The sequence below is a fragment of the Pleurodeles waltl genome, chromosome 11, assembly GCF_031143425.1.
Source record: "Pleurodeles waltl isolate 20211129_DDA chromosome 11, aPleWal1.hap1.20221129, whole genome shotgun sequence".
NCBI lineage: Eukaryota > Metazoa > Chordata > Amphibia > Caudata > Salamandridae > Pleurodeles > Pleurodeles waltl.
In genome coordinates this window covers 559,059,075-559,083,342 of record NC_090450.1, presented here as the reverse complement: position 1 = coordinate 559,083,342, position 24,268 = coordinate 559,059,075, and positions in this window count along the sequence as shown.

The following is a 24,268-nucleotide window of genomic DNA, read 5'->3' as shown; positions in this document are numbered from 1 at the left end:
GTACAAACTAGAGTGGCATGATGAGCAAAAGAATGATGGATTAAACCCAGATCCCAAACCTGATAATTTAATCTAGCTCCAACAACTGCAAGGAATTTTTTGCCATTGTAAAGGAATTCACCAACCAAAGAGCTGCAACGTAAATCATCACCCCTACACATGAAATCTGAAACAACCACCCCGACTTCTTCCACAAAAAATCACAAAGATGTAAAGCAAGTTCGAACCCCAGTCACCCCCTCTGCTAACCTCATTAACCAAAGATTACCAAGTGACAGCATGAGACCCTCTATCCATCAAGAACACTGCAGCAATAACAAAGACAGTCCTCTCAGGGGACCCTACCTCCACCTTAGCTACAACCGGGGAAGAGTTAAAAATAGCGTTGCACTCTCTTTCATCATCAACACTTGCTCAAGACAGTGACCTTCCCAGATAGCTGGAAACACGCTAATTCGCTGCCCTTCTCAGAAAACTCTCAACTGACCCCGAAGTACTCAGCATCTGCTGACCCATCTTGTTGCTCACCTTCCCTGCCAAGGACATTGAAAAGGCCATCAACAGACAGCTCTTTGACCACCTTGAATGCCACAAATTCCTGGATAACTTTCAGTCAGGGTCCGAAACAACCACAAGGCTGAAATAGCTCTCATCAATGCCACAGATGACATATGCACCATCCTCGACCATGGACAGACTGACGCCCTCATCCTCCTCGATTTCTCCACCGCTTTTGACAATATCTTCCACTACACACTCATCTCCAGAACATACAATGGGAATAGAAGGAGGAGAACTTAAACAAGCTCTTAAATGGATAGCTTCCTTTCTCTCTAGAGTAACACAACAAGTCAGTCTCCCCCTATTCACTTCAACACCCCGGGACCTCATCTGCGAAGTCCCATAGGATCATCACTGAGCCTCAAACTCTTCAACATGTACATGACTCATCTGGTAAACCATATCAGATCCCACAGAATCAACATCATCTCCTATGCCCACAACACCCAGCTCATTTTTTCTCACTCAGACAACTTGGTCACCTCTAAGACAAACATCAACAATGCATGATCAGCGTGGCCAATTGGATGAAAGAAAAATGCCTCAAGCTCAACACTGACAAAACTGTAGTGCTGAGCTTCAGGAATAAGAGATCACCTTGGGACTCTACCCGGTGGCCAACTGATCCTGGACCCACACCAACTCCAAACAACCATGCTGGGAATCTAGGCCTCTTCTGGACATCAACCTCTCTATGAAATCCCAGGTCAATGCTGTCACCTCCTCCTGCTTCCACATCCTCCACATGGTACACAAAATCTTCATGTGGCTCCTACTGGACACCAGAAGTACCATCACGGAGGTCCTAATCACAAGCAGATTGGACTACAGCAATTCGTTCTATGCTGGCATCCCAGCACAACTCCTCCAAAGACTTCAAACCATCCAAAATGCTGCCACCAGACTCATCCTCAAACTCCTGCACTGAACCCGCACAACTCCTCAGAGAGCTCTACTGACTCTCCATCGAGAAACATTGCCAGTTCCAACTTCTCACACATGCATTTAAGTCAATATACAACACGGTACATGCCAGTGGCGGCCCGTCCTTTAGGGCGGAGGGGCCACGCCCCCCCACCCCATGAAGAGTGTCTGTCAGGCTGAACAAAGGTCAGCCTGACAGACACTCTTCATGCTCAGGTCAGGCAGCCAGGAGTAGACATGTGCGATTTGCGCAGACTCCTGGCTGCCTGAGCTGAACTGTGCTGGGCTGAGGAGATCACAGCTCCTCTGGGCGTGACCTCCTCGGCCCAGCAAAGGTGCCTCGAGGCCCTCCCCTGGGTGACGAGGAAAGCATCACCAATTGACACTCTCCCTGGGCGCTTCAGTTTAAGCCCTGAAGCGCCCAGGGCGAGTATCAATCAGTGACACTTCGTCACAGAGTGGGGTGGGGTCAGCAGTCTCACTGACCCCATCCCACTCTGTGACGAGGCTGGGACTGCTGCCTTCCCTCATTGGCTGACCTGTGGTCAGCCAATGAGGGAAGGCAGCAGTCCCAACCCTCCTGGGACCTGGAGGCTAAAGATAAGTGTGTGTGTGTGTGTGTGTGTGTATGTATGTGTGTTATATTTTACATTTAATGTTTGGTGCGCGCGTGCATGTTTGAGTGTTATGAGTGTTGTTAATGGATGTGCATGCGTGCGTGTGTGTGTGAAAGAATAAATGTGTGTGATCTTGTCAAATGAATGTTTGGTGCGTGCGTGCATGTTTGAATGGAATGAGTGTTGTTAATGGATGTGCATGCGTGCATGTGTGAAAGAATGAATGTGTGTGATCTTGTAAAATGAATGTTTGGTGCATGTGTGCATGTTTGAATGGAATGAGTGTTATTAATGGATGAGCGTGCGTGCGTGCGTGTCTGTGTGTGAAAGAATGAGTCTGTGTGTGTGTGTGTGTGTGTGTGTGTGTGTGTGCCCCGCCCGCCCCCCTCCCAAAGCTGCCGGCCGCCACTGGTACATGCATACCTCAATCATCAGCTTCACTTCCAGCAACACAAATGAAAATCATTCTCCTACCAAGCCGCCAGATCCTGGAACGACCTCCCCAAACACACCAGTCCTTCCTCCTCACTGGTTGAATTTCACAAGAAGTTGAAGGCCTGGCTATCCAATAAGTCTTCTGGTGGGACCATCAAGACTGCATGTATTGAGGCCCAGCCTCACCATATGCCTACACTCACCTACTCAGTGCCTGAATACCCTCAAGGATGACAAGCAGTGTGCTACAAGTCCACCTTACATTACTTTACATTAGAAGAATCTGCTAGCACAATATGCAGATGCACAGGAAGGCTGAGGAGGTAAAGAAATAAACACATGTTAGAATGTTAATTTACCAGTAAAAGTGAGCACATTGAAGCCACAAGCCTGTACATTGTCATAGATGACTTATATGTCTTCACACCAAATAACAAGTAGTTTCTCCATCTGAAATGTGAAGAAGAGTCACTCAGCACTGCTCTAGAGTAGAAATTCTACACTGGCACAAGGCTTAGCACTGGCCCCAGAAGTGAATTCTTCTCAAGGGCTGCTTACAAACTTGACACCTTGTCTCCCCAGGATGATTATTTAGAAAAATCTCTTAACCAGCATGAAACATGGCCACTTGAGGCAGGTGCCCAATATCTTTCAGATACCAGATATTGCTTGTGGCCTAAACTGTAAGGTACCTTTTTTGACTTAGGAGTCAGAGATCTCATTGGCTTTATAGTCTTTGTGTTTATTTATTAATACAAGTGAAGGGAGATTTTGTGTTTTCTTATGGCCTTTTGAAAAGTAGCTAGCTTAGACTTGAAACAAAAATATTGGTGTATCTTGCAAGAATAAGGAAGTTTTAATGAGAGTGGTATAAGATTGATGATATAAGAAATGACAAATGGTCTATAAAAATTGGGACTTAGCTTAGAACAGTGAATAGTAGAAGGCAGGAGAGAAGATGAAAGTGAAGCCTTCTCTCAAGCTACATATGGTGTTGCCAGTCTTCAATGCTTGTTGGTCTGCCTGTCATTAGTTGGGCCTTAGCCAGGTTATCCCTATACTGTTTAAATCAGATGGGATTCCTTACACAGCTGGAACAGAGTCTTCAGAATCAGATGCTGGATATAGATCAAGCAATGACATCAATAAGTGGAAAGGGACTAAAACCAGAACATTATTGTATAGCATTATTGCTTTCTGTCTCTTCGTTGGGAAGTTGTGTCCTACAATTTATTTGAGCAGCATCAAAGGTGAGAGCCAAGGAATTGATTCAGTCTTTCTGTTTGCCCATTCTTTTGGGGATCAACCCCAGGTGAAAGAACTTTTTGTGTCTGAAGTTAGAGGCACAAATAGTACCAACATTTTCAAATACACTGGATTCCTCTGTCAAACAATATGGGCCTGATGTAGATATTGGTGGAACGGCTAATCCATCAAAATGATGCCGAATATCCCATCAGCTGAAATCTAAATCTGATAGAATGTAATGAGATTTAGATTTCGGCGGATGGGATATCTGCCACCGTTGTGACAGAGTAACCTGTCTCTCAAGTTCGAAATCAGGCGCTATCTCACTCTCTTACTGGAAAGTCCATAAAATCAAAATAGACCTGTAAGAAAAACTGTTGCCATGTAAAGAGCTATTTAAAGGGTTGGTAGAGATGAAAAGTTAGCTAATTTAGTAAGAGAGTTCACAGTGTCCATGATCTAGTATAACCTTCAGAACATGGTAAGTTAGAGATAAAATATGCAAAGATAAATTCCGATGGTCTGGGAGGAATCGCAGGAGATCGTAAGAATCCTATTTTATTTTTAGCCCTTTGGCCTGAACTCTGACTTCACATGATCACAATAATTCTGAATGCATTCCTGTAACTTTAGGCACCAAAATTGATCACTGACTAATTCCTTGGTAACTCTTAAACCGTGATGACCAGCATTAACAGAATCATGACACAATCTTAAAGCAAATGCAAACGTTGTCAAAAACAATTAGCCCTTTCCAATATAAACATAGTTTATTTCATTTTTTTTCATCCTGGACATCCCCCGCCACTGTCACATCACAGGCCATCTGAGAGACCTGCACTGGCTCCCAGTCAACAAGAGAATCACCTTCAAACTCCCCACCACGCTCACAAAGCACTGCACAACACCGGACCAGAATACCTCAACAGACTGCTCTCCTTCTATGCCCCGACCCGGCATTTCTGCTCCACCGACCTCACCCTCACAACTGTTACACGCGTCCGCAGAATTACAACGGGCGGCAGATCATTCTCACACCTCGCAGCCAAGACGTGGAACACTCTTCCCACCCACCTGCGTCAGACCAAAGACCTCCTTACCTACAGGAAACTTCTCAAGACCTGGCTGTTCAAGCAGCAGCAGCACCTCCCCCACCTCAGCGCCTTGAGGCCCTCACAGGTGAGTAGTGTGCCTTACAAATTCTTGATTGATTGATTGATTGATTGAACAATTATTTTGTTATGGTTTTAAAGTATTTTGTTCAATATCTTCCATGAAAGAAATGGCAATTGAGATTTCAAACACAGTAGCAGAAAGGTCATTTTCATTAGATGGAAGAACCAACTTTCTGGATGCGCTCTGGATAAGATGTCAGCAACTACGTTTTGTCGGCTGGGATATAAGTAGGCCTGGGTGAAATTTAAATTACGCTGGCGTAATTTGCAAAATTTGGGGAATTTGTGCTACACTAGTTATTCAAAATTTCAGAAATTACACCACTCTACTTCATGCAATTATTCCCCATTCATGACAACATTGGCAGCGATTGGCACTATTTGTGTTGAAAAAGTCACTGCAGACATGCAGGAACACACATCCTGTCAGTGGTGTACTTAAGCTATCAGATTCACATTGGTCATGTCCATTCTCACATTAACATTAACTCTGGTTTGGCTTGGGATTCATTACCACTCAGATCCAGAGCCACACGGGTTGTCCTAGAGTTTCCTGGAAGGGTATGGGAGCATTGTTGCAAGCTTTACTGAGACAAAAATAAAAGACAAAGCCAAAGTCAAAGATGCAAGCCAGACTTGTGTATTGTGTGATGTCAGGAGAGCCACATGTGCTACTGCTGGAAATCTGAACCAGAGGAAAAACTGAAGAACTAACCTAACTCCAAGATTAACAAATACATCTGATATCAGAAATTGACGGAGTACACTATGGGGGTCATTACAACATTGGCGGTATAAGGCGCTTACCGCCGTGCAGAAGAAAGCCAATACAACGCGGCGGCGGTAGACCGCCACAGCTATTATGACACACATCATGGAATCCGCCGAAATTCAGACACCCACACAACACCGCCACACCAAAGGTCAGCGATAAACATGCGGAAACAAATCCTCCACCTCCACGCCAACAGAAACACGCCCATGCTATTAAGACCCACGAATCCACGCAGCGGTCTTTCAACCGCGGTATTCCATTGGCGGTACACACCGCCGCGCTCAAAATACACACACATCTACAAAACACCGCCACATTGGACAATTCCAAATACACACACCTGATACACATACAAACAACACTCCCACACACCCAACACAATATAAAACACACACCCACATCACCCACAAACCCCTACGACCAGAAATTCTGAGAGAAGGCCAGAGAGAGAGCACAGCTATTGACAACCCCATCACACAGAGGCACACAACACCATCACCCACACAACATCCACGCACAAAACACCACATACCACTACACTCACCACACTCATCACCACATACACCACTCCACACCTCACACACACCACCCCATGTCACGCCAAAGACACCCCCGCTTCTCCGAGGAGGAGCTCAGGGTCATGGTGGAGGAAATCGTACGGGTAGAGCCACAGCTATTTGGCTCACAGGTACAGCACACATCAATAGCCAGGAAGATGGAGTTATGGCGCAGAATAGTGGACAGGGTGAACGCCGTGGGACAGCACCCAAGAAATAGGGAGGACATCAGGAAGAGGTGGAACGACCTACGGGGGAAGGTGCGTTCCACGGTATCCAGGCACAACATCGCGGTGCAGCGAACTGGCGGTGGACCCCCACCTCCTCCCCCACAACTAACAACATGGAAGGATCAAGTCTTGACCATCTTGCATCCTGAGGGCCTCAGAGGAGTCGGTGGAGAATGGGACACTGGTAAGTCAAATCTCAACTATCACAACCCCCACCCTACCTGCATGCTATCACACACCCCCACCCTCACATCCTCCCCTATCACCCCAAATCATCACTAATCTACCCATAACACAAACCACCATTCCAACACCAAGCCCTGCATGACACAACTAAGCATGGGCACCCCTCACTAAAGCATGCTCACTGCACATACCCAGAACACCCCCCCAACCATCATCACACAAGCACCCACACAGGAATGCTTGCACTGGGGTACACAAACACCCACCCATTGCACACCATGAAACACACACATGCAATAATCATGTTCTCATATCCCTGCAGGAACCCAAAGGACCGTCACCACACCAGAGGGTCCAGACAACACCACTCCCCCCCCAGAAGAGGCCCACAGTGACGACAGCAGCTCTGCCCCACTGGATCTTGATGACCAGCCCGGACCATCATGGGCCTCCGGACAGTCGGTTCCCCTTTCCCAGTCACAGCCCAACACCAAGCTGCCACCCTCTGGTAACACCAGCACAGCACCCACCCAGCGGGCCCAAACCTCCCACCACTACAGGGCACCCAGGCTAACCCACCACCCTAACAACAACAGGGACCTGGGGGCAGTGGTAGTGGGCACACGGTCCAGGGGACGGAGGCACAGGAACACCGGGGAACTGGGAGGGCTGCTGTGCAACAGAGGGAGGACAGGCCAAGGGAACCAACTCTCCACGAGGCCCTCTCCTCCATCATGGGAGCATACCACCACTCCCAGGAGACGATGGCGACGGTCCTGGACAAGTTGCAGGAGACCCTGCGCCTGCAGGAGGAGCAGTATTTGGGGTTCAGGGAGGAGCTCAGGACCATCGGCTCCGCCCTGGGCACCATCGTAGGGGTGCTGACGGACATTCAAAAGACCTTGAGGGACACCGTGGCACTCCAAGGGGACCCTGACACTAGCATGGACGATGAACTGCCCACCACCTCCGCCGGCGCTAGTGGACAGGACGCCCCCTCACAGGACCACCACACCAGCACCCCACCCCCTGCAGACAGACAACCACCACGCAAGCGGTCCCTGAGATCCAGGAACAGGACAGAGCAAGATGGCAAGACCCCCGCCAGGAAATAAGACCACCTTGATTGTCCTCCCACTGTCCCACTTTGTTACCCTGTCCATATTCGAACTGCCCCAGCTCCACTTCCTATGCCAAGATGGGCAGTGCACCTGTGAGACTAATAGACTGGACTCTGCCATGGACATTCCTCCACCATCACCCATCACCATTTTACAACCCCCTTCATTTTTTGAGCACCTAAATAAACACCCTTGAAACACAAAAAAATCTTGAGTCAGTCTATGATTTGGTACTTTGTATTATCAATCACAGTGTCATAATGGGTTACCCATTGTAAGGCTAACATACCTATGTCACACATCAGAAGCCATTGAAGGATGCAAGCAGTTGACACGTAGGTTACCACACTTGTGAAACTGAAATGGAAGGGTACAACTCAATTAACAAATAGTGAGTGAAATGTAGGTACAGGATAGAGGTAGACGTGTGAAAGTTAATGTAATGTTAAACCAGAAAATGTTCTCACCTGTGTGTCACTGGAAATATTGCTGTACGACTGAATCCCTGTTGTCGTTTTCTTCTTCCTCAGCTTCATCCTCATCACTGTCCACAGGCTCCACAGGCTCCACAGCTGCTACAACACCGTCATCTGGATCATTCTCCTGCAGAAAAGGCACCTGGCGTCGCAATGCCAAATTATGGAGCATGGAGCAGGCGACGATGATGTCGCACACCTTCTTCGGTGAGTAGAATAGGGATCCACCTGTCATATGGAGGCACCTGAACCTGGCCTCAAGGAGGCCGAAGGTGCGTTCGATAACCCTCCTAGTCCGCCCATGGGCATCATTGTACCGTTCCTCTGCCCTGGTCCTGGGATTCCTCACTGGGGTCAATAGCCAGGAAAGGTTGGGGTAACCAGAGTCCCCCAATAGCCATACACGGTGCCTCTGGAGTTGACCCATCATATCAGGGATGCTGCTATTGCGCAGGATGTAGGCGTCATGCACTGAGCCAGGGAACATAGCATTTACCTGAGAGATGTACTGGTCTGCCAAACAGACCATCTGGACATTCATTGAATGATAACTCTTCCTGTTCCTGTACACCTGTTCACTCCTGCGGGGGGGACCAGAGCTACATGGGTCCCATCAATGGCACCTATGACGTTGGGAATATGTCCAAGGGCATAGAAGTCACCTTTCACTGTAGGTAAATCCTCCACCTGATGGAATATGATGTATCTCCTTACGTGTTTCAGCAGGGCAGACAACACTCTGGACAAGACGTTGGAAAACATAGGCTGGGACATCCCTGATGCCATGGCCACTGTTGTCTGAAATGACCCACTTGCAAGGAAATGGAGCACTGACAGCACCTGCACGTCAGGGGGGATTCCAGTCGGATGGCGGATCGGTGACATCAGGTCTGGCTCCAACTGGGTACATAGTTCCTGGATAGTGGCACGGTCAAACCTGTAGGTGACGATGACATGTCCTTCTTCCATTGTCAACAGGTCCACCAGCTGTCGGTACACCGGATGATTCCGCCATCTTCTCATATGTCCCAGCTGATGGTGCCTACGTAGGATAACAGCGAAGAACCAGTCATTGATCCTCCAGGTATGTACTCACTGTTACACACAAGACTACACCAGACACAAAACCCTTCCTGTATGTGCGTTGAGTGTAGGCCTAGCTATGTGTGACGCAGTAGTAAATGAAGCCATGTGGGCCCCTGAAATGGCGGCTGCCTGACCTCTAAACTGGGACAATGGGATTGTGGGGTAACTGCGCTGGCGTTGCACACTGTCGCGGTAGGCGGTCGTAGACCGCGGCGCAATGCTGCATTGGTTAACATTGGACCCTATGGGTCCCAGGAGCCAATGAACAGGTGCGCTGGTGGTGATGATGCGCACCGCCGCGGACGTTACCGCCGTGGATGTCACCGCCATTTTCTATCTGTTCACTCACTAGATACCTGACCTTCGACAGGAGAGGACCTACACCGCTAGTGCTGCTGTGACCTCGGTCTGGAAGCGACGATGGCTGCTGCGTTTGGGGAAAGGGCCCCTGCCTTCACTGCACAGGAGTTGGAGAAACTTGTGGATGGGGTCCTCCCCCAGTACACGCTACTCTACGGTCCTCCAGACCAACAGGTTAGTACACAGGGATCACGTTGTATGGGCTAGGCCTGGGTGGAGAGGGCTAGGTGGAAGAGGGAAGGGGGCAGAGTACATAGAACAGTTATGCACGGGAATGAATGGGCCACATGGCCAGAGTAGGGAGGGGGGCCACTCACATTGACGGTGCAGTTGGTAATGACTGTACCTCTTCCCTTGTGCATGTCATGTAGGTCAGCGCCCACCAGAAGAGGGACATTTGGCGTGCCATCGTCAAGGAGGTCCGGACCCTGGGGGCCCACCAGAGACAGGGCACCCACTGCCGTAAGAGATGGGAGGACATTCGCCGCTGCAGCAAGAAGACGGCGGAGCCTCAGCTGGGGATGGCCTCCCAACGTGGGAGGGGTGCCCGTCACACCATGACTCCCCTGATGTTCCGGATCCTGGCGGTGGCCTACCCGGAGTTGGATGGGCGCTTGAGGACATCACAGCAGACACAAGGGGGTGAGTACAACCTCATTCAGCGGACTTTGCGTGCAGTGGAGGGGTCTGGGTGGGGGAGGTGGGCTGTGGGTGTCCCTAGGCCAGGGCGAATTCGGTAGGCAAGGCCCCTTCGTAATGTAGGCCATGTGGCACTCTACCCCACCTCACCAGAGTGCCAAGTTGAGGTATAGTTGCCCCTGTGGCATCCATGTGCGCAGATGTCCACCATTGCCATGTAGGCCATATCCCAGAAATGGCATGTGCAGAGGGCAGGAGCACGGCGTAATGCATGGGGCTGCTGCGTCTGTCTTGTCCGCCAACGGTAGCGGAATGCCATGCACTAAAACTCTCTTTCTTCTGTCTCCCCCCCTTTTCCTCCTCTCCCTGTCCTTTTCTACTTCAGCATCATCAGGCGGAGGTACAGTGGCACCGGAGCACGAGGGAGCTGCATCCCATATGGCCATGGAGGGCCACACCACAGACTCTGAATGCACCAGTGGGACGGAGGGCGAGGGGAGCTTTACGTCGGCCACCGGATCACCAACCAGCGACACGGACTCGTCCGCTGATGGGAGCTCCCCTGTGGTGGTGGCACCATCTGTGCGCCCCACTTCTACAGGTACAGCCGCCACCTCCCCTACCAGCACCGCCCTCCCAGCAGCCCCTCAGCGCTCGCCCCGTGCCCGCTCACCCAGGAGGGTGGGCATCACCTTCGCCCCAGGCACCTCAGGCCCTGCCCCAGCCACCCCTACTGCCCTCAGTGAGGAGGCCATTGACCTCCTCAGGTCACTCACTGTTGGGCAGTCTACCGTTGTGAATGCCATCCAGGGTGTAGAACGAGAGTTGCAACACGGTAATGCATTCCTGGAGGGCATTCATTCTGGTCAGGCTGTCCTTCAGCGAACCCTGCAATCTCTGGCCTCAGCACTGATGGCAGCCATTGTCCCTGTGTCCAGCCTCCCCCCTCCAACTTCCTCCACCCAGACCCAATCTCCTGTACCCCAGCCCATCCCAAGCACACCTACAGACCAGCATGCACACAAGTCAACACACACAAGTAGCTCAAGCAAACATAGGCACCACACACACCACAGGCACTCACACAAGCCTCACCCACCTACAGACACAGCAACATCCACGGTCTCCACTGTGTCCCCCTCCTCCTCTTCTCCCTCCCAGTCTCATCTACACACACCTGCATGCACCACATCTACAGGCACTAGGACTCGCACCAGGGCACCCAGCACCACAAGCCGCTCACCTGCACTCACCACCTCCACTGCCATTTACACGTCCCCTGTGTCCTCTCCCAGTGTGTCTGTGACGCCCCCTCCCAAAGTACACAAATGCCGGCAATCACTCACCCAACATCCATCCACCTCACGACAGCCTCCAGTAACTGCACCTGCACCCAAAACACCTAAAGTGACACCTCCTACAACCACCTCCTCTTCCTCCACTCCCAGACCCCCTCCAGCTACCCATCCCAGTGTTCGTCAGAAACTGTCCCTATGTCAAATTGACCTTTTTGCCCCACCCCCCCTCCAATTCATCAGTCCCGTTGTAGCGCCTCAGCCAAAAAGCCTCCAATACCAGTGGTGCCTGTTCAAGGTTTGTGGAGTGCACCGACCACCAGGGCAGGCAGTAGGACCCAGAGCCAAGGCACTGGCAGCCCACCCCCTGTAAAGGCTCCAAAATTGGAGAGTGGACGATGGGACCGTGTTAAGACTCCTGGTGGGACAACAAGTGACATGGGTTCAAAGGGGATTGGTGAGTCAGCTGTAACTCCAACAAAGGTGGGGAAGGTCCAGAGGAAATCTGCCCAGCCTGTTGTGAGTGTCACGGCGGAGAAGTGTGCCATCATTTCCGGCGGTCCAGACACAACCGCCAGCACCATCGTCACTGGTCCAGAGGCCACCGCCAGAGTCACAGCCCAGAAGGGCCCAAGTATCGTCACTGGTCCAGAGACCACCGCCAGAGTCACAGCCCAGGAGGGCTGAAGTATCGTCACTGGTCAGGAGACCACCGCCACTGCCGGAGTCACAGCCCAAGAGGGCCCAAGTATCATCACTGGTCCAGAGACCACCGCCAAAGTCACAGCCCAGGAGGGCCCAAGTATCGTCACTGGTCAGGAGACCACCGCCGGAGTCACAGCCCAGGAGGGCCCAAGTATTGTCACTGGTCCAGAGACCACCGCCAGAGTCACAGCCCAGGAGGGCCCAAGTATCGTCACTGGTCCAGAGACCACCGCCAGAGTCACAGCCCAGGAGGGCCCAAGTATCGTCACTGGCCAGGAGACCACCGCCGGAATCACAACCCAGGAGGGCCCAAGTATCGTCACTGGTCCAGAGACCACCACCAGAGTCACAGCCCAGGAGGGCCCAAGTATCGTCACTGGTCCAGAGACCACCGCCAGAGTCACAGCCCAGGAGGGCCCAAGTATCGTCACTAGTCCAGAAACCACCGCCGGAGTCACAGGCCAGGAGGGGCGCGGATGCCACAGCCCCGCTGGGCAATGATGGAACGTCCTGCCACCCACCAATGCTCATTGTAGAGAACGTCATGCCACCCACCAATGCCCATTGGACAGAACGTCATGCCACACACCAATGCCCATTGGAGAGAACGTCATGCCACACACCAATGTCCGTATCAGAACTGCCATGGCAAAGCACCGCTGAACAGTCCATAGACCACCATGGCAAAGCACCGCTGAACTGTCCATAGACCGCCATGGCAAAGCACCGCTGAACAGGGCAAAGACCGCCATGGCAAAGCACAGCTGAACAGGGCAAAGACCGCCATGGCAAAGCACGGCTGAACAGTCCAGAACCGCCATGGCAAAGCACCGCTGAACAGGGCAAAGACCGCCATGGCAAAGCACCGCTGAACAGGGCGAAGACCATCATGGCAAAGCACCGCTGAACAGTCCAAAACCGCCATGGCAAAGCACGGCTGAACAGGGCAAAGACCGCCATGGCAAAGCACCGCTGAACAGTCCAGAACCGCCATGGCAAAGCACCACTGAACAGGGCAAAGACCGCCATGGCAAAGCACCGCTGAACAGGGCAAAGACCGCCATGGCAAAGCACCGCTGAATAGTCCAGAACCGCCATGGCAAAGCACGGCTGAACAGGGCAAAGACCACCATGGCAAAGCACCGCTGAACAGGGCAAAGACCGCCATGGCAAAGCACCGCTGAACAGTCCAGAACCGCCATGGCAAAGCACCGCTGAACAGGGCAAAGACCGCCATGGCAAAGCACCGCTGAACAGTCCAGAAGCACCATGGCAAAGCACCGCTGAACAGGGCAAAGACCGCCATGGCAAAGCACCGCTGAACAGTACAGAACCGCCATGGCAAAGCACCGCTGAACAGGGCAAAGACTGCCATGGCAAAGCACCGCTGAACAGGGCAAAGACCGCCATGGCAAAGCACTGCTGAACAGGGCATGCACCGTGTAGGAATGAAAAGGCCACCACATCAGGCATCCTTCTCCCATGTGCAGCTGGGACAGTGACCGGACATGAACTTTCACGGGGAGACTCATCCAGTCTGGGCACCAGTCCCCCCCAGTACCAGTAGAGAACTGCATCTACTTGAGAGACTGTGGCTTTGCACTCCCCAGGATGGCACAGTGGGCAAGCCACCCACTGTAGAGACTTGAGAGACTGTGGCCTTGCACTCCCCAGGATGGCACAGTGGGCAACCCACCCACTCGAGAGACTTGAGAGACTGTGGCTTTGCACTCCCCAGGATACATCAATGGGCATGGAGCCCCGTCGTAGATCTGGCTTTGCATTCATCTGGCTGAGGTGCCCCCCTTCCCTTCCCCCTGAGGTGCCTGTAGTGTTTCTATCTGATGCCCCAGCAGTGTTCTCTCCGATTTTGGTCAGGTATAGTTTGTGGGCCTCGCCCATGCATTTTTGGATTGTTGGTGCACGGACATTGTTGTGTACATATCTGCACTACTTCTCGGATTGTATGTGTAAATAAGAGTGATTTTGAGATATATATATCTGTATATTTTTGTATGACATGTATATTGGCATATTACAATGTTTGACCGAATTTCATATTGTCTTTTCATTCTTCCGGGGGGATTGTGGGTTGTTACTGTGATTTTTGTGAATGCATTGGTGTGTATGTTGTAATATGCAAGGGTGGGGGTGTTTGGTGGGTGTCCCCCTAACTTTCCCCCCCCCGTGTCGTAGATGCAGTACTCACCGGTGTATTCAGCGCCTACGTAGCTGTTGGTCGTAGAGGAGCAGAAAGACAAGGGCAGGTAGGATTTGTAATTCGGCCTCCATGGTGTCCTCCTTCCTCGTGGAGTATGTTGAGGTGAGCGTTTTCCCATAGCAAAAGCTGTTTCCGCCGTGTTTTTATCCACGGTGAATCCGCCCCGGAAAAGGTGGCGGATTGGCGGGTTGTAATAGTGTGGGCGGTACATTGTCTCCCGCCTGTCTGTTGGCGGTGACCGCCACGCTGCTTGTCTGTACCGCTGTGGCGGGCGGTGTGTTAAAGTGGCTGTCTTTGTTGGCGGTTACCGCCAGGGTCATAATTCCCTTTTTTTGTCCGCCGCCCTGTTTGCGGTATTTCCGCAGCTTTAACACCGTCCGCCAGGGTTGTAATGACCACCTATGTATCTCTGTAGTGTGCTGAAGGTGAAACCTCACGTCAACAGAGCTTATGAAAGAAGTGAGTGTGTGGGCTAGATAGAGTGCCTCTTCCATTGCATGTCATGGAGCTCCGACTAACCAATAGCCCACCATTTCCCAACCACCCCCTTTCAGCATGGACAGCAGGAGCTATACAGGTATGTGAGGAGGTGAATAATACTACCAACTGCACCTCCCCCCACCAAAAAGGTGTGTGCTCCAATTAATAATGTATGCAATTTTAAATAGCACTTACATTACTGGAAAGTGCTAGAGCACTTTACATAGAAAAGAATCACATAAATTTAGCATATTTCGCAACTTTGCATATGAAATGTCAGTTTCAAATCAAGTACTGAGTTGCACAAGTTTTACAGAAAGAAATAGAGAGAAGGATGATAAGTAAAATAAACACAGCTCTGTCCATGCTGTTGTTATCAACAAAGCTGTAGCGTCTCATGAAAGATTAGTTCAGGGGTGTTTGCCCAAAACAAGGGAGGATTCTATATAGTGAACATGCAGGATATAATTGGTGTGGTTGAATTGTATGGTAAGCGACAGAGAAGAGTATAGGAGAAGAATAAGAGCTCAGCAGCCAGGACATGATCACGCCCTGATTTGTACACTGGCAGCTTGTGCTTCTAAAGGAAGCCACTCTAGTGTTAGAGATACTGGTGAAATTGAGTCAGGTCATTTGATGCCGAAAATGGACCAGGTTGCAGCATGAAGCACTGCTTTGAGAGTGAGAGGCCCAACATGTGGCTTTGGTAGAAAGGTGAGAAGATTTCAATAGTCAATCTTTGACAGCATCAGTGATTGGACAGGTGTCATAATATCTTCCTCAAGGATGAAATGACGAATCACCAAAAACAGTTGCAATTGAAGATGCAAATTTCTGGACATAATGTTCATCTGCATATGGAGGTAAAGTTTTGTGTCATGCATGCCACATATAGGTTTGGTGCAGCTGGATTTATCTGTAGAACGCTAATTGAGTCAATACATGATTGAAGTAGAAGTGGTGACTTCAAAGAGGAGATGGAGAAATTGCATTTTGGATTTGATGAGATTTTAATGATGAAAGGTCATGCAGTCTTGAACATATCTGGGATTGTGTACGCTGGGTTGTGAACGTCTATGGGAGAGAAGACCTGTGTGTTATCAGCATGTAGATGAGAAATCAAGAACCCCACAACTACTCTACTGACCTATAGCAAATGGAATATTCCAGGGTACCTTTATGCTTCTGACCTCCTGTTTTGTCATCCTGTGCTGTAATTAGTTCTTGCTGGTTTGAATACTCTGAACACTTTTCTACTGCTAATCAGCGCTGAAGTGAAAGTGTTCTCTGTCTCAAAGATATTGGCAATTGGTTTTCCATGATTGGCACATTTGATTTACTGGTACATCCCTAGTAAAGCACACAATGAGTGCCCAGAGCCTGTAAATCAAACACTACGAATGGGCCTGCAGCAGTGATAGTGCCTCTCACACGAGTAGCCCTGAAAACATGTCTTAGACTTGCCACTACAGTGTCTGTGAGTGCAGTTTTGCACTGCCAGTTCGACCTGGCAAGTGTACCCACTTGTCATGCCCAAACCTTTTCTTTTACTACATGTAAGTCACCCCTAAGGTAGGCCCTAAGTAGCCACATGGGCTGTGCGTAGTGTATTTAAAAGGTAGGGCATGCACTGTTGTGTTTTACATGTCCTGATAGTGAAATACTGCCAAATTCGGTTTTCACTATTGCAAGGCCTATCTCTCCCGCAGTTTAACATGGGGACTGCCTTTAACTATCTTTTAGGTTCAGTTTCTCATTTGGACCAGATAGAGGTATGGCGTTTAGGGTCTCTGAACTCACAATTTAAAAATACATCTTTTGGTAGATTTGGTTTTTAGATTGTCTGGTCGAAAATGCAACTTTTAGAAAGTAACCATTTTCTTACGTAACCATTCTGTGCCTCTGCCTGCCTGTGGAATCCACGTCTGGGTCAGACTGACAGTTGGCCTGTTTGTGAATTCCCTCTAGACCAGAGGTTTCCAAACTTTTTAATGCCGCGCCCCCCCCAGTTGAAAAATAAAAATCACTGGGCCCCCCTCAGAATTTTTCACAATTATTTTATAAACATGGCAATGTTTAAATATGTCTAAACCTATTTAAACATTGCAGTTAAGTACTGTTACCTTTTTAAAACTGCAATAATATGCTTCTGCTTAAAACAAAGGCCTGTTATCTGTATAATATGTATTTTGGCCAGAGTCTGGGCCCCCCCCTGGGATCACTTGAGGCCCCCCTAGGGGGCCCGCCCCCCAGTTTGAAGACCTCTGCTCTAGACAGTGACACAAAGGGAGCTGAGGAGTGTCCTGCGTATCCTGGTAAGTCTCCTGGGCTGGAGTGGGGAGGGAGAAGCTGACAATTGCACTTGAAATGGCTGTGTCTGTCCTCATATAATGCAGACTCCGACCCCCTGAAGTGTGTCTGGTGCCAGGGCTGGCAAGATAGGATCTTGTGAACAACAGAGACTTTCCTTTACAGTTTGCCTACTTCAAAGGCAGAAATTAGGATAAGTAGTGGACCCAAAGTCCCAGACTTTTAGATTATTTCTGAATTAAGTGGAACCTCTGCCAAGGAGAAGTGCTTGATACTTGAAGAGGACCTGCCACTCTGCCTGTTGCTTTGCTGTGCTGGCCGGCTGCTTCTGCCTAAGAGGGAAAGGACTGGACACTGTTTTCTGCAATCCTGCTTATGAATTGTCTCCAAGGGCTTGGACTGAACTTGCCTCCTGTTAAGTATGACCGTGACCCAGTGAGGGCACCCCACTGCATCTTGACCCACTGAACATCGACCCCGCTGGAGCATAAGGACCCGACGCTTCGCACCGATGCCACATCAGCTCCCCTGCTCTGTAGTAAGGAACCATCGTTGCACCGGAACCAGGAACTCCTCACCTCCTTGACTTGTGCACCTGCTTGTTTCTTTGTTACGAAAGATACTTACTGGGGGGTCCTTGCGACTCCGTGACTGGCGCCATTGGCGCCCAATTGTTGGGAACGACTCCGTCATGACGCCATGATAACATCAAATTGAAGCACTAGTGTTTCTAATCGTCATACATCTTTGAAAATTCATAAATTTGCTTGTGTATGTTGTATTTTTGTTGTTTTGGTTTTGTTCTACTTAGATAAGTACTGGCTATTGTTCTAAACTGGTGTTGAGTGCTTTTGTGGTGTTTTCCCTGTGTTAGAGTGTGTGTTGGTACAAATACTTTACACAGTGCCTCTGAGATAAGCCTGACTGTTTTTGCCAAGCTACCAAGGGGGTGAGCAGGGGTTATCTGAGCTGTGTATCTCCCTTGCTCTGACTAGAATGAGGGTCCCTTCTTGAACAGGGTGTAAACTGACTGTCAACTAGAGACCACAGTTCTAACACATATGTACAGGGCTAAGCCTGCTAGTAATAGCTACAGTAAATGTCATGCTTATATTTATGTAGATATAGGTTAATTACAGTCATTTGATACCATAAAAATGTACCACATGATGAATGATTGATAGCAGACCATGTAAATATTGCTGTAAATATTGCTGCTTCAATGTACATATTGATATTTATTTAGCGGGTTTAATTGAGCAAACTAAATTTACCAAGCATCATGTTTATGCTAGGGGTGGGCTGAACTCATGGAATTTGACATTTAAATAAGAACTCTGCGAGATTCAGTGGAGTTCTGCCAGCGGATGGAAATAACTATGTCATGCTGCTTGCGCTGTTATTTGGTGCCAAGTGTGTCCCGCAATGAATAATCAGTGGGACAGCACCACACAGCATGCCAGAGAGCACAGCTACCCAAGCTTGATCTTGCTGTCACTCAAGTAGATTTTCTACTTGTGCAGCAGCCTTCTGACCGTGGACAGACGCGACCACAGCTCTGCCTCGCAAACTTACTGTTTTGGAGCAGTGCATGACAAAACATTCTGCCACACTGAAATTGTAGGAATTTGGCCGGAACTCTGTGTTACAAGTGTAATGTGGAGTCGCCAAAATCCGATCAGTTCCACTGGTGGAACAGAATATTTTGCCCACCACTGTCTATGTTTGTGTGTATCTGAATAAGGTATTCACATTTTGATACTATAAAGATTCTTCTCTCATTCCCATCCTTCCTTCCTCTGACTTATCTCAAACCTTCTGACTACTATCCTAACATCCTTCTCAAACTTTCACACCTCTTTTTTTAAGCCATGCTATCCAACCAACAAGCACAGACCAACATTACTTACAAAACAACTCAGTATTTCTCATTTTCAAATCCACTCCTATCAATCTATTCCTACCCCAACTTCTACTAAACAAACAAGAAATCAAGATCACAATCCTAACACAAATAAATTAAAAATGAATATACTAGCCCGCGAATTACAAATCTTGGATTCCAGAGTAGCCTGCTACGTGCTTCAAAAAACCCTTTAGTGCCTCATCAGGTGGTGTAGGCTCTTTATAAATACATTTAAAATTTGCAGTTGGACACTTGGGGCCTGATTTAAGGCTTGACAGATGTGAACGAGCCATCAAAAACTCTCTGACATTATGGAAGATGCTCCAGGAGCTAAAATGAGAGCACATTTCTAGAAAATCATACTATGGTCTTAAGCCATATGAGAATAAAGTTTAATATTCTGAGTAAAATGTATTCCTAACAGCAGCAGCAGCTTATCGGTCGATGTTCCAGTGCAGTGTTGTACTGAAACTACTCACAGGGTTCTCATGAACTAGAGTGTTAAAGTTCTGTATTTATGAGAGAAGTGTTGCATACCTGAAGACTTGTTGGATTCAAAGCTAAAAAAGTGAATGCATTTGTTTTTAGAAATGAACACATTTAGAGGATTCATTTTGTCATAAGAAGTGTTGTTAGTGATTGTAGAAAGATAAATAGAGGGCACATCTGTTGGAGATTTTATATCTGAATGCTTTTGCACACATGTTCACATTAATCTGGAGCACCCATACTTCTACACTGTGTGATACGCATGTTAAGTTGACCACAGTCAGTACAGGCTGAAATGGTTCATATTAAGTTGTCATGCCTTTTGCCTGCTTTGTATTTTTTCTCTTTCTCGTTGAAGTAGCAAGCTGCACCAGTCAAACTTAATTCAAATACATTAAATTGTTTTGCCTACTGTGTGAATGTTTATGTGTGTATGCTCCTTGGAGAGCAGAATAATGTGCCCCTCACCTGCAAAAGGGAAAAACTGACAGAATTGTGTCATAGCACTATAGCTATCCAGCTGAAAGTCATGCAGCAGAGACTTGATTGCGTGATAGCTGGGAAGCAGACTAAGGGCCTGATTGCAACTTTGGAGGAGGTGTTAATCCGTCCCAAATGTGACGGATATACCACCAGCCGTATTACGAGTTCCATAGGATATAATGGACTCGTAATATGGCTGGTGGTATATCCGTCACTTTACGGTCACTTTTGGGACGGATTAACACCTCCTCCAAAGTTGTAATCAGGCCCTAAAACCTTTAACATCACAGCATGTTCGATCCTTATTGGTTTTTCATGGGAATTGGAGGGTTGTTTAAACTCTTGTGGAAGACATTATTTAACTATGCCATGCTGCGTTAGTTAGGTTCAGATATTCCTCTCTCCTCAGAGGAGACAATTTTTTGCCCTTGCCGGAAACACTTATACTAATGGGCAGATTCCTTTCTCACTTGCTTGACTGAATCTTTATTTGATTATGCCTTTGGAGACTTTACCTGCTGACACTTTCTGCAATACTTAGCCCCAATTTATCTAATTTACCAGCTTAGCAAATTAGGGAACTTCCCTCCTGTACCTGTTTTAATCTAGTTTATGACAACTTTAAACAGATTGGGGATCATTACAACATTGGCGGTAAAAGCCACTTACCGCTGTGCAGAAGACCGCCAATACACCACCGCGGCCGTGGAAATCCGTCACAGCTATTATGACCCACATCTCAGAATCCGCCGAAATTCAGACACCCACACAAGTCCGCCACACCAAAGGTCAGTGATAAACTGGCGAAAACAAAACCTCCACCGTCACGCCAACAGAAACACACCCATGCTGTCACGACCCACGAATCCACGCGGAGGTCTTTCAACCGCGGTATTCCATTGGCGGTACACAACGCCGTGCTCAAAATACACACACATCTCCAAAACACCGCCACATTGGACAATTTGAATTACACACACCTGATACACATACAAACACCACTCCCACACACCCAACACAATATAAAACACACACCCACATCACCCACAAACCCCTACGACCCAAAATTATTGACGAAGGCCAGAGAGAGAGCACAGAATAGACAACCCCACCACACAGAGGCACACAACACCATCACCCACACAACATCCACGCACAAAACACCACACACCACTACACATCACCACACTCATCACCACATACACCACCCCACACATCACCTACACCACCCCATGGCACGGCAAAGACACCCCAGGTTCTCTGAGGAGGAGCTCAGGGTCATGGTGGAGGAAATCGTCCGGGTAGAGCCACAGCTATTTGGAGCACAGGTGCAGCACACCTCCATAGCTAGGAAGATGGAGCTATGGTGAAGAATAGTCGACAGGGTCAACGCAGTGGGACAGCACCCAAGAAATCGGGATGACATCAGGAAGAGGTGGAACGACCTATGGGGGAAGGTGCGTTCCGTGGTCTCCCGGCACAACATCGCGGTACAGCGGACTGGTGGCGGATCCCCACCTCCTCCCCCACAACTAACATCATGGGAGGAGCAGGTCTTGACCATTATGCATCCTGAGGGCCTCGGAGGAGTCGATGGAGGAATGGACACTGGTAAGTCAAATCTTAACTATCATATCCCCCACCCTACCTGCATGCTATCACCCCCCCCACCCTCACCCCCTACCCTATCACTCCAACTCCTCACTAATGTACTAATAACACAAACCACCCATCCCAACACCAAGCCCTGCATGACACAACAAAGCATGGACACCCCTCACTCAAGCATGCCCACGGCACATACCCATAACACCCCCCCCAACCATCATCACACAAGCCCCCACACAGGAATGCTAGCACTGGGGTACAAGCTCACCCACCCATTGCACACCATGACACACACACATGCAATAATCATACTTTTACACCCCTGCAGGACCACTACCTAACGTCACCAGACAGGAGGGTCCAGACATCTCTACCCCACCCACAGAAGAGGCCCACAGTGATGACAGCAGCTCTGGCCAACTGGATCCAGATGACCAGCCCGGACCATCGTGGGCCTCAAGATATTCGGTTCCCCTCACACAGGCACAGCCCAACATAGACCTTCCACCCTCTGGAAACACCAGCACAGCACCCACCCAGCGGGCCTATACCTCCGTACCCAGGATACATCAATCAGCTGTGTGTCCACCACTACAGGGAACCCAGGATAACCCACCACCCCAACAACAACAGGGACCTGGGGACAGTGGTAGTGGGTACACGGTCCAGGGGACGGAGGCACAGGAACACAGGGGAACTGGGAGGGCTGCTGTGCGACAGGGGGCGGACAGGCCAAGGGAACCCACTCTCCATGAGTCCCTCTCCTCCATCATGGGAGCATACCACCACTCCCAGGAGACGATGGCTACGGTCCTGGCCAAGTTTCAGGAGACCCAGCGCCTGCAGGAGGAACAGTATTTGGGCTTCAGGGAGGAACTCAGAACCATCAGCTCCGCCCTGGGCATCATCGTAGGGGTGCTGAAGGACATACAGAACACCATGAGGGACACTGTGGCACTCCAAGGGGCCCCTGACACTAGCCTGGATGATGAACTGCCCACCACCTCTGCCGGCACTAGTGGACAGGACGCCCCGCCACAGGACCACCACACCAGCACCCCACCCCCTGCAGATAGAGAACCACCCCGCAAGCGGTCCCTGAGATCCAGGAACAGGACAGAGCACGATGGCAAGACCCCAACCAAGAAATTAGACCACCCTGATTGTCATCCCACTGTCCCACTTTGTAACCCTGTCCATATTGGAACTGTCCCAGCTCCACTTCCTATGCCCATATGGGCAGTGCACCTGTGAGACTAATAGACTGGACTCTGCCATGGACATTCCTCCACCATCACCCATCACCATATTACGACCCCCTCCAATAATTAGCACTTCAATAAACACCCTTGAACCACAAAACAATCTGGAGTCAGTCTGTGATTTTGAAAATGCGTATTAGCTATAACAATGACAAAATCCGTTCTCAATAGTAATGTCAACATACCTATGTCACACATCACAAGTCCATGAAGGATGCAAGCAGATGACACACGTTGGTAACCACACCTGTGAAACCGTAAGGGAAATGTACAACTCAGTTACCAAATACTGGTTGAAATTGACAGATAGGATAGAGGTAGAAGTGTGAAAGTACTTGTAGTAATCAAGAAAGTGTTCTCACATGTTTGTCACTGGAAATATTGCTGTATGACTGAGTCCCTGTTGTCAATGTCTTCTTCCTCTGCTTCCTCCTCAGCACTGTCCACAGGCTCCACAGCTGCCACAACACCGTCATCTGGACCATCCTCCTGCAGAAAAGGCACCTGGCGTCGCAAAGCAAGATTGTGAAGCATCCAGCAGGCGATGATGATCTGGCACACCTTCCTTGGTGAGTAGAATAGGGAGCCACCTGTCATATGGAGGCACCTGAACCTGGCCTTCAGGAGGCCGAAGGTGCGTTCGATCACCCTCCTAGTACGCCCATGGGCCTCATTGTAGCGTTCCTCTGCCCTTGTCCTGGGATTCCTCACTGGGGTCAATAGCCATGACAGGTTGGGGTAACCAGAGTCCCCTAACAGCCACACACGGTGCCTCTGGAGTTGACCCATCACATAAGGGATGCTGCTATTCCGCAGGATGTAGGCGTCATGCACAGAGCCAGGGAACATAGCATTTACCTGGGAGATGTACTGGTCTGCCAAACATACCATCTGTACATTCATCGAATGATAACTCTTCCGGTTCCTGTACACCTGTTCACTTCTGTGGGGTGGGACCAGAGCTACATGGGTCCCATCAGTGGCACCTATGATGTTGGGGATATGTCCAAGGGCATAGAAGTCATCTTTAACAGTAGCCAAATCCTCCACCTGAGGGAAAACGATGTAGCTCCTTATGTGTTTCAGCATGGCAGACAACACTCTGGACAAAACGTTGGA